The following is an 11,416-nucleotide window of genomic DNA, read 5'->3' as shown; positions in this document are numbered from 1 at the left end:
CATTCCTAGTCGTTTCTTGCGATACAAACACCACACTGAAATAATTTATAGAAAAAAAAATAAAGATGAAAATAGTTAATGATATTTCCAACTCTCGTTCATTCGTTTTTTATTTGTTTTTTTTTTCTTTCCCTTACACAATCCCGAAATTTTCGTCAAAAACTTTCCCTCGTCTCGGAGATTTGAGATACATGTCGATGTTATGGTTTCTCTTTCTCTCTCTCTTTCTATCTCTCTCTCACTCTTTCTCTTATCTCTCGTAACGGAATCACAGTTATTCTACACTGAACTCACTAGGGTGACGTAAGGGTGAGGGTTCAGGCTGTGATATTCCTAACAACATTAGAATTTACTTGACAAATCGTTTCTCTTTTTTTCCCTCTTAATGTCATTAATCATCTTTATCACAGCTATTCCTTGGTCGAGTTTTTAATTAAGTCATTTTATTCTTTCTTTCTTTTTTTCTCTCTTGCAAAACTCACCAGGAAGAATAATCAATAAGAATAAAAACCGTAGTATTCAAAACTACACGAAAAAAGTGAAGAAAAAAAAGACGATCCACTGAAATCTAACCTTCGATTGAAAGAACAACCATAATGATCACAACAGATAAATATCACAATAAATAAAAAAACTCAGACACTAGGAAAACCCTCACCTGTTTCACCCTTAGAGTGACTTCTTCTCTCTTTCTTCACCAGAATCAATCTCTACAGTTTTTTTTATCTATTTTTATTTTTTCTCTCGTATCGGGTCACACAGGATCTTGCACTGTTCAGGGTTATTCGTTAGGATCTGCATGAGAAAAGTCCTTAAATTCCTAAGTAATGTAATAAGGAAGGAAGGAAGAACAGAATGAAGGATAGAAGGGAAGGCTTTGAATAATGAGAAAGGAAAAGAGAATTAGTTTTCTTAAAGAGGTTTCCAAAGACGTCGAAATTATCTTACAGAGGAAGGACAGGAGAAGTATCTTATTTAAGTGTCTTTAAGGAAGGAAGGAAGAGCATGTACATATCCCTGAGGAGTTTATGGTGTGGGGAGATCTACACCCAAAGTCCTCAGACATTGTAGAAGATACAAAAAAAAAAAAAAGAGAAGAGAAGAGAAGATAAGTTAGACTATATGATCGTGAAATAGAGGCAATGGAAAGAATAAAAGAGAGAGACAGAAAAGAAAACAACACAACTATAGATCGATTTTAAAAAAGAAGAAAAAAAACAAAAAGAAATAGACGAAGAAATAGAAATTCAACCCAGAAAGAAGTAGATGGAGAAATGGAGATGAGACGATAAGAAAATAAAGAAAGAAAGGAAAAAGAAGGGGTTTTAGTGACGCTACAAACCGCACAGCCTGATGGGAGGAATGTTCACACAATATGGGTAATTCCTGTGTTGATAAAAGCAAAGATTTCCACCGCGTTCAAAAGAATAACGGGTTGAGGCAAAAGTCTTTTCCTCTCTCTTTCGAAGAGTGTGTTCATTCACGTCCTCCACTCCCTCTCATTCATTCATATATATACACTAGATAAAAAAAAATGAAAAGGAAAAAGAAATTGTTCAACGTCTCTCTCTCGCCTTCGTTATTCCATTCGGATTGTTCATTCCTGTCTATCTGTCTATCTATCTATCAATCAACCAATCGATCTATCTTATCTATCTATCGACCTCTTCTTCTGTATTCCTTCCTTTATTCCTCGCGCTCTTCTTCCTTGGGTCATCATCCTCTCCTCTTTCCCAACTACGGTAAAAATCCTAACCTTTGTCTCTGGCGTCGCCTCCTCGACTACTTTCATCCTCGGAATACCAGTCCTGCGCCGAATACCTAGGTCCTAACTTCCTAACTTCTGAACTTCTCGTCCCCTTGCTGTTTGATCTTGTATCCCCCCCCCCCCCCCACACACACACCCTACCATATCCTCCTCTTCCCCCTCTTTCTTTCTCTTTCTCTCTTTCTCTCTTTCTTTCTCTCTCTCTCTCTCACTCTCCACCTGTTTCCCCTTTTCTTCACCTGTTCTCCCCTTTCTACATTTCCCTCTCTTCTTTTTTTTCACTTTTCAATCTCTTTTCCCCTCTCTTTACCTTTTTCCCCTCACCGCCTGATTTTTTTACCTCTATCTCTCTCTCTCTCTCTGTCTTTTTCCCTCTGTTTGCTTACATGATCTGGCTTTCTCTTTCAGATTTACAAATTCTCTGCCTTTTTCTAATCTCCATCATTCTTTACTATCGTCTTCCGTATTTCTACTTCCACTTTTTTTTTAGCAGAGTTCTTCCCCTTGTCCTCTTTCTTCCTCTCTATCCATTTCTCTCTCTCCTTCTATCTGCCTATATCTCCCCAAACACTGTCTCTTCCCTGTTACCTCTTCCTTCTCACCCTTTCTCTCTCAACCCTCTCCATAATGATCTATTTCTCACTCTATCTCTCTAACAAGCTATCTATCTCTCTATCTCTTTATCTCTCTCTATCTCTTTATCTCTCGCTTTCTCTCTCTCTCTCTCTCTCTCTCTCTCTCTCTCTCTCTCTCTCTCTCTCTCTCTCTCTCTCTCTCTCTCTCTCTCTCTCTCTCTCTCTCTCTCTCTCTCTCTCTCTCTCTCTCTGTCACACACACACACTCAAGTCAATAATTATTAACCCTTACCTGTACTATCGAAACCTAATCAACCAACAATTGAAAAACACGCCTCTTTGTCTTCCAGTTCACAAGCACATCTGTTCCATGCCCAGATAAACCACCTTGTGTTGGTCATGTACAGTGAGTCGTCGTCAAACCCTAGTACATGTACACACTTGGTCGGAGGCGTTGAGGACATGTGTGGTAGGGTGTGGGTAGGGCGGGGTGTGGGTAGGGCGGGGTGTGGGTAGGGTTTGGGGTAGAGGGGTAGGGTGTTGGTAGGGGTGGGGTATGGTGTGGGATGTGGTTTGGTTTATGGTGTGTGGTGTGTATCTCTTGAAAGTATTATGTAGAGGAGTACTTTCTTTGGAAGGTGTACAACATGTGTTCGTGTGTAAATATTTTTCCCAGTATTTTTCCCCGTGGGTGTAAGCGAGCATATTTCGGGTGTTTAGTATGCGTGCGTGTGAAAAAAGTTTGCAAGAGAGAAAAATATGGGCGCCTCTTTGGTGTGGAATGAGTTTGTCTTTCGCATGTGTTTTGAAGTGCTTGGCGTGTCAAGATGGCGTGCTGTGGGGGCGTGTGCGCGCGCGCGTTTCGTGTTGGGGATATTCTGTGTGTGTGTGTGTGTGTGTGTGTGTGTGTGTGTGTGTGTGTGTGTGTGTGTGTGTGTGTGTGTGTGTGTGAGTGTGTGTGTGTGTGTGTGTGTGTGTGTGTGTGTGTGTGTGTGTGTGTGTGTGTGTGTGTGTGTGTGTGTGTGTGTGTGTGTGTGTGTGTGTGTGTGTGTGTGTGTGTGTGTGTGTGTGTTTCTTCCTTTCTTCTACTCCCGCCCCTCTCCGCCTCCACCCAAGTCCTGAGTGCTTTATCTGGGCTCCTAAAAGTCTCCCGCGATGGGCACTGAGCATTCGAACCCGAAGTCTGTCTGTCAACTCCTTCCACCCTTCTGCCTTGTCGAGGTCCTGTCACGAATTGCCTACTTGGGACACATGGCGTAGGAAGCTATATCAACACAGGACACCTCAATCATCACAAAAAAAAAACTTAATATCTATGCAAGTGTGGGAGTTTTCCTTAATCCTATATCTATATTTCTAAGAAGAAAAAAAAGAAGCTATTCTCGTGTGTATTCGTGCTGTGTGTATATATATATAGGAGGAAGATTTATGCATGCACACACTACGAACTCTCTCGATGTTGTTCCACGCAACGTTTATCGCCAGCTGTTCCATTTCTTTCCGAAAACGTTGCTGGGAACTTCTCGACAGTCATAGAGCAACAAGAGATTTCAAGGGAAGAAAGAAAGAAAGAAATAAAGAAAAGAGGAGTTGTCGTATCATTTTGGATAAGTACTTGTCAGAATTTCAAAGCAAGAGGACACCCGTCACTTCGAAATCAGACAACCCAAAGTTCTGCTTTTCATTATCCTTAAAAGCAAAGTGTGAGAGAATGATATTACTAACGTCTAGAAATGAAAGAAAGAATATTGAAAGAATCATGTCCTTCACCATTAAAACTAAAATGGGTTCCACGTCTTTGCCTATTGAGCAAATAAAAGCACAATAAATGGTTTAGAGAAGAAATGTATCCTAAAAAGAGCACGTAGAAATTCAACATAGTCATGACACTTATGCAAATTATACAACACCTAAAAATTTGAAAGCAACTAAGTACAAGGACTCACGAAAATGTTGAACTGCTAATCTCATGAAACAAATGTATATATACACAAATATATATATATATATATATATATATATATATATATATATATATATATATATATACATATATATATATATAGTATTGGAACCCTCATACATTGGAAATCCAGAAGGTCGAAGTAGAGGAGTTCCCAGAATTTACGAAGTCTATAGGAGTTCTCATTGACATGGCTATATTACCAAGGAGTGTGTGTATGTGTGTGTCCTACAACGTGTACTGAAAACAGCTGTACATTATTAGTCTTCAAGAACAATACGTTTAGGAGTTGAAGAGCTTGGAAGAAGAGGGATAATGGGGATGAGGTTGACAGATGGGAAAGGAGAAAATGGTTTGGAAACTATTAATGGGACAGAAATCTCGTGTGAATAGGGAAAGAAGGACGTGTGGAAGTAACGCATACACACACACACTCAGACAAAGAAGAAAAGGTGAAGAGTGAAGGCAGTTACTTTATAAATAAAAAAATAATAATAATAAAAAAAAAACACAAACACAGGAGAACCACCTATGCTTTCATAAGAAGAAGAAAACCGGAGAGAAGAAAATCATACATACATACATATAAATGACATATGCACATTCGTTTACATACACGCACATAAACACAAGCGCATATATATAAACAGAGACCTATCTAAGTACACATATACATAAACAGCTACGAATATGTATAAGCATACATACATAGACAAGTGCAAAGACAAAGACATACACATACACATACACAAAAAGACGTAAAGAACCCACAGTTGCCAAGTCGGAGCAACAACACCACTCATCCATTCACCAGAACCCCTTTGTACTGTTCGTAGCCGAGAGAGCGCCCGTGCCAGTGTCTCGGGGTTCAAGGTTCAAAAGTCCTGGAAAGGTTCGTGTCATGCACAGGAACAGCATTTCTGCGCTTCGTTCCTTGCATGGCTTGTGCAAGATGAAACAGGAGTTTGTTGGTGGAGGAGTTGAATCAATAGGTATATAATTTTGGTTAGGGTAATGAGAATTGTTTTCTTTTTTCTTTCTTTCTTTATTGTCATCTTTATTTTTTTATTTTTTATTTATTTATTTATTTTTTGGGTTTTGTCTTCCTTGTGTAGAAGGAGCCTTTTGGGGGACTCGTTCATAGACATGGAAGGCAGTTCTTCATTATCCAATCTTCAATATATATAGTTCTTTAATCTTTCTTTCTTTTTATAATTGGAAAATGTATTTTTCTTTTTTTTCTTTTTTGATATCTCGTTACCCTTTTACTTACCGATCTGAAGAAATTTTGTTTCTTTCACAGTCCACCAACTTACTCTTGTTCTTGCTCGGGTAAGAGAACACTGGTTTTGTATCTGTACGTATGGTTACACTTTGTCATTTGAAGATTCAGGTATTTTGTCATGATTATTGCATACACGAGTCCAGTCTATGGATCCATACTGTGAATCCACTTTCAATATCATCTATTGTTTCCAAGTCTATGAAACCATCTGCTCAATCAACTTTCAAGTCTATGACATACATCTGTTAAGTCAACTCTTTTTTTTTTCTTTTTCTTTTTGTTATCATCCCTTCTACACGAGAGAGAATTTTATTTGTCATTTGTGTATTACTTGTTTCAGACTTTTTTTTGGTTGTTTGTTGTTTTTTTTCGGTTCATAAGGCGGGCCAGATCAATCTAGAAGACCGACCTGGCCAGTCTTCTTGACAAACTTAGAGAAAATGGAATTTGAAAAAAGACGAGAGCCAATTAGGGTACAAAAGTAAATTTATTTCCCATAATCATAATAATTACAAATCATGCCAATTTGAAATAAGAAGCAACACATATCTATTGATTCATTTTTTTTTGTTTTGTTTTTACTTTTTTTTTTTTAATCCATGTCAAGGCACATTCTAATTCGAAGAAAACTGGGTTCCTTTCCACTAACGGATCAAACGTAGCAAGCGAACAAAACATGATGCATTGAAATCGAACCTTTATTACTATTGAGTTCCTTATACCTTGATCCTAACGTACGAATATGCCTACAAGACTACTATGTACAATCAAGAAATTTGAGCCAAAGATGTAGCTTGCTTGCTTGCTGTGGCTGTGGCTGTTTGATGTTGATTTGAAATTTCGTTCTTCAAGAACCATGAAGCTCGTGGGAGAAATCTCAATACGAAGGGAGAGAAATAATGAAGGTAGGATACATTGGACATCCTGACCGAGATATTTCTAGCCATATTACTTTAAAAAAAACCTTTTTCTTTTGGAAGGGGGGGGGAGAGAGGTTATAAACAAAAAATCCTTCTTGTGTGTACTAGGAGGCGCTCTTGTTTAACATCCTTCTCCCTCTTCTCCTCCTCTTCTTCTCCTCCTCCTTCTTCTCCCTTCCCTAATCGTTTGAAAATTCTCCCCCGGGTTGAAATGCAAGCCCCGCTTCTATGCTTCGTGAGTCAAAAAAACACAGTGGGTGAGTGTACACGGTCTTAGAAAGAGAGGAAGCAAAAGTATGAGGTCTGTCTTGTGGTCTGGCCCTGGTTCCTGAAGGTGTGAGGACTTTCTCGGGAGATCTTCATTCTTGAACTCTTTCATTCTTTTTAAAACGAACCTTGTTTCTAAATGACAAGTCGAATGTTTCTCTTTAAAATCGAAATCTAGTTTTGTTTGATCTCTAGATAGATCGTGATTTTAGTCAAAATATTCAAAGGAAATTCCGTCCCGTTCTGTCGTCCCGTCAAGACCGCGGCTGTTGCTTCCTCTGTCTCCAATCTCAACCAACTTCCGGGTGATGCTAGCCATTCAAACACACACTTGGTAGTATTGTATATATATATATAAAAAGTCTAAATCCTTTGCATTTCACTTCCTTTCCAGAATAATGTGTTCTTTGATTTTGTCATCAACATGGTGAAAAGCTACATTAGAAAAAAAAAAACATTCATTCTGGCTAGTTCCTTTCCTGAATCGGAGGCCCTTTTCATAAAAGCCTAATGTTTTCCTGTCCTGGCGTTTTCAAAACCTTTGCTCATGTCGTGGTTTCGATCCTCTTCGGTTCTGGAAAACAAGAGGACTTCCAGAAACTCTATCTGTTAATATGTCCCGAGTCTTAAAATTTGATCATGAAAAAAAAGAAGGAAAAGTATTTCACAGTTGCTCAACATTCCAAAGTTAAATAAGTACAACCTCACAAGAAGTGCTCTCTCTTTTTTTCTTTCTCTCTCCACCACAAAATCCATGAGCGAAGGTTTCCCAAACCAATGAAAAAGAAAAAAAAATTACCCATCGATTCCTTAATCCACAGAAAACGTTCACAAATCCACCTATGATAAGGTCTAAAACGAATTCAACGCATACCGAGCCGATGGTGTATATTGGTCAAAATATCAGGTCCCATATAGCTTATAGCCTAGCAATGCACATAATATAACTGAGGTCAAGCCGAAGAAGTCAGGTCATAGCTTCAGTGTGGGAGGGGGGTTGTGGGTAAGGTTGTAGGGGGGGGGGGGGGGGCAGGTAGGTCATTTGATGTCATTTGTGGTCACGTTATTTATTCCCTGCATTTAGTTCTGACAGAATGAACTGCTTTAAACTTTCAATCTGGATGGTGACTAATTTCTTTCTTTCTTTCTTTTTTTTTCAAAACAATTGTCTTTCATACTCTCTATTAAACAACGAAATGAGATTTTAAGAGAATAAAATGAGGGAGAAAAATGAGGTGTGAAGGTATGAATGTAGAATGACCAATCATATTAGTGCAAACACACACTCAATGAATTCGTTTTCTGGTCAAAGTTGAGTTTTAAAAGTCAAAAAAAAAAAGCATACGGTTAGACGTCGTGGAGTCAGTTCACTTTGAGATTAAAGTTGCTTAACCGGATTTTAATTTCTGAATCTTGAATCGGGTAATAAATATATAGCGACGGGCCTACACACACCAACAAAAAATCCATCTATTTACCCTCCGAAAAAAAATATTCCATTCATTTTTCTTCATTTCTTGTCAATTCGATAAGTTTTAACTTGCCTGTTCCAACGACGCTTTTTTCAAAAATATCTTCCATCAACCACAAAAAGACAAAAAACGTAAACAAAAACAAGAAAAAATCAGCAAAAAAATGACATCTTATATAATTACTCTGCCGAAGCTACTGCAGTTTTTTTTATTTTTTGTTTTTCTCCCAACATTATTTTGTAAAGAATCTGATCTGACGTTTTGTTTTTAATAATATGATCACCATTTATTTTTCTCCAAATGACTTTACGAAAAGTGTTTTGACATTTAATTTGCTTTTCCTGGACTTCCTAAGCCTAATCTCATATCCTTTGCACAACGGAAGCAAAATGTCTGGATGTTTCTGAAACTTACCCTTTCGCTCTGACTTGTGTCTCTGAGATTTGATCCTTTTTGCCAAAAAAAAGAAAAAAAAAATCTTGATTTTTTTTGGTTTATATCTTTAAAAAATCGAAGTTTAGATAGTTGCCTTTGTAATTTTTTGAGAAAGAGCGGAATCTCTTATCTTAATTCTGTTCTTTATGAGTTTATCATTCGGATCAATTTCGTTTAGGTACAAAAAAATGAAAAAAAGTTTTGAAATTTTGTGAAATGGCAAAAATATTTTTCGATTTTGTAATTTTACAAAAAACTAAAAAAAAAACAAAGATAAGCTGACGTCATTCTGTCCCAGCGACCAGCAGACGGAAAATGGCAAAGATCAGAATCACCCACACGGTACAAATTGAAGCTACATGTATAAAATGTACCTTACACATTCAATACGAAGAGATTTAAAAAGTTTTATTCTTCCATGTCTCATCATCATCAAAAAATTATCATAATCATCCCTACATCTTAAGCAAAGAAACCACCATCAATAGTGGAAGCATCAATAATCATTAATAATTATAATTGTATATATATACTTTTTTTTTTGGAAAAGTTTTTTTTTTGTTTTGTTTTGTTTTGTATTGTTTTTTTTTTTAAGTTCAGTTTCCACCTGGGGCTAATTTACAAAGAAAAGAGAGCAGATTAAACAAACTTACAGGCTTTAAGATTTCTCTCTTCAATCCCGCGTGTGTCTAGAAGAAGAGGTTCGACTGCTTTCGCCTGTTCTTCTTGGAGGTTGGTGGAGAAAGAGGCTTTTTTTCTCGGAGTGTGGTTCAGAGGGGGGGGAGGGGGGACTGGGGGTGGGGGGTGGGTGATGGATAGGTAGTGGGTAGTGGTGGTGATGGTTTGGGAGGGGGGAGGGGGGGAAGGGAGGGGTTGTCGTGATGAAAAACCAGGTCGTCCTTTCTTCTTCTTTCTTCTTTCCTTTCGTTTTCTTTGCTTCCTTCGTCTTTGTCTTCTTCGGGTTTTTTTATGGTCTTCATTTTCTTTCTCTCTTTTCTTCTTCACGGGATGGATTCTGTCTTCTTTGACACTTTCTTTCTTCCTTTCTTCATCTTTCATTTCTCCTTTTCTCTCTTTCTCTCCATTTCTCTTCCCGTTCTTCTTGATCGTAGCTCTCCTCCTGTCTCCTTCATATTCGCCGCTTTCTCTTCTAACATTGCGTGGGCTGGAGGTGGGTTAGAGGTGGGTTGGAGTGGGTTGGGGTTTGCGGTTTGAGGAAAGCCGCCCTACCCCCCCCCCTCCGTTTCTGGAGTGGTGGGGGGGTGATGGAGGGGGGGAATTGTTTCCGTTTCCTCTCGTCTCACCTTCTTTTTGTTTGTTTGTTTATGGCTGTCGACTCTCTGGATGGATACCTCTTCTCTCTCCTCTCTTCTCTTCCTTTTCTCTCTTCTTTCTCTTCTTCCGTCATCATTTGGTCTCTCTTTCTCCCCGTTTCATCACCATTCTTCTCCTCTGCAACTTTTGGCCAATTGTGCGTGATTGAAGAAAAACGCCAATTTTGTTGTTGTTGTTGTTCATTTATCCGTCTCTTTCTCTCCTACTTCTTCTCTTCTCTAAATGCTCTTCTTTTCTTCCTCCTCTTCACACCGCGTTTCTCGTCTCTCTTCTTTCACTTCCCCGTTCGTCGTCGCCTCCGCTTCACCTCCTCCTTTTCCTCACCTTATCCACCTCTCCTCCACTTCCTTTTCGCATTACCACCACCTCCTCCTCCTCCTCTTCCACTTCATTCACGTCATCACCTCCTCCTCCACTTCCTCCGTTCATCGGTTGTTGTCATTTCCTCCTTCGGTAACTCGTTACACTTTCCTCCTTCTCTTTCTTTCTCTCCTTCGTTCTTCCTTCTTCATATCGCCCTTCTTTTCCGTTTTTCCATCCACACTTTCATCGCCATTCTTGATGTTTACTTCGTTTCTATTTTGAATCATCGATCGGTTTGTTTGTTTGTTTGTTAGATTCTCTTTTGTTTGTTTATTGTTGTTTTTCTGTCGCACGTAACAAATTTCACAGAACGGGGTTGTAAGTTCGTTTCCTTTTTTCTTTCTTTGCTTGTTTGTTTGTTTGTTTGTTTGTATGGTCGTCTCGGGCGCTATATCAGCAAGGATTCTCTTTTTTTTTATTGGACTATCTCTACGATGAAACATTAAAATCGGACTTATGGAATAAAACTGTATACAGCACAGGAGATCACACAATTAGCATATGACTATTCGCTATATTATTTACATCCGTCCACTTCTTTCCAGTGGACTTATTTAACATTACAAATCAAAGACAAAGTGCCATCGGTTCCATGTGGTATATTTTTTTTTGTAGTTTTTTTTTGTAGTTTTTGTTTGAGTCTGTCTACTTATTTTTTTCAAATTATCTTTCCCCGGCAGACACCTTAAAATCTGGGCTTCTTTAAGAAAAAAAAAAATATGTACTCGTATAAAAACACACCAATTGTCCACATAAGTACAATTTTTTTTTTGTTTTTACATCTATCTCATTCCAAGCCACTCACACTAGAACCAAGCCTAGAAACTCATTCTAGGACACACTCCTTGGCAGGTATGGTATCAAACTATGGTGTTGTGCAGCAGACATTTTTTTTTCCAGTTTCCTTTCGGATTTCTTCGTGTTTTCCGTATAAAAGCAAACGAACACTTCAAAAGCATCGTTCTTCCCAAACACAAGACACATCAGGAGATACAAAGTTTTTTTTTTGTGTGTATTTTGTTATCCACACTTT

The 11,416-nt window shown here is 38.3% G+C and overlaps 1 protein-coding gene across 1 annotated transcript in view; it reads right to left on the bottom strand.

Annotated features, from left to right (window-relative positions):
- Positions 1-729: 729 nt before the first annotated feature.
- Positions 730-11,416, bottom strand: part of heca (hdc homolog, cell cycle regulator) — a gene marked incomplete at its 5' end in the record, with an annotated part of 70,143 nt that continues 59,456 nt past the window's right edge. Inside the window, 1 exon segment of the mRNA XM_086547582.1 lies at positions 730-11,416. This exon segment is cut by the window's right edge and continues 1,275 nt beyond it.

The sequence above is a fragment of the Penaeus japonicus genome, unplaced genomic scaffold (genome assembly GCF_977035675.1).
Source record: "Penaeus japonicus unplaced genomic scaffold, GWHDUDI00000001_assembly GWHDUDI00000019, whole genome shotgun sequence".
Classification (NCBI taxonomy): domain Eukaryota; kingdom Metazoa; phylum Arthropoda; class Malacostraca; order Decapoda; family Penaeidae; genus Penaeus; species Penaeus japonicus.
This window is presented reverse-complemented; position numbering and strand designations above follow the sequence as displayed.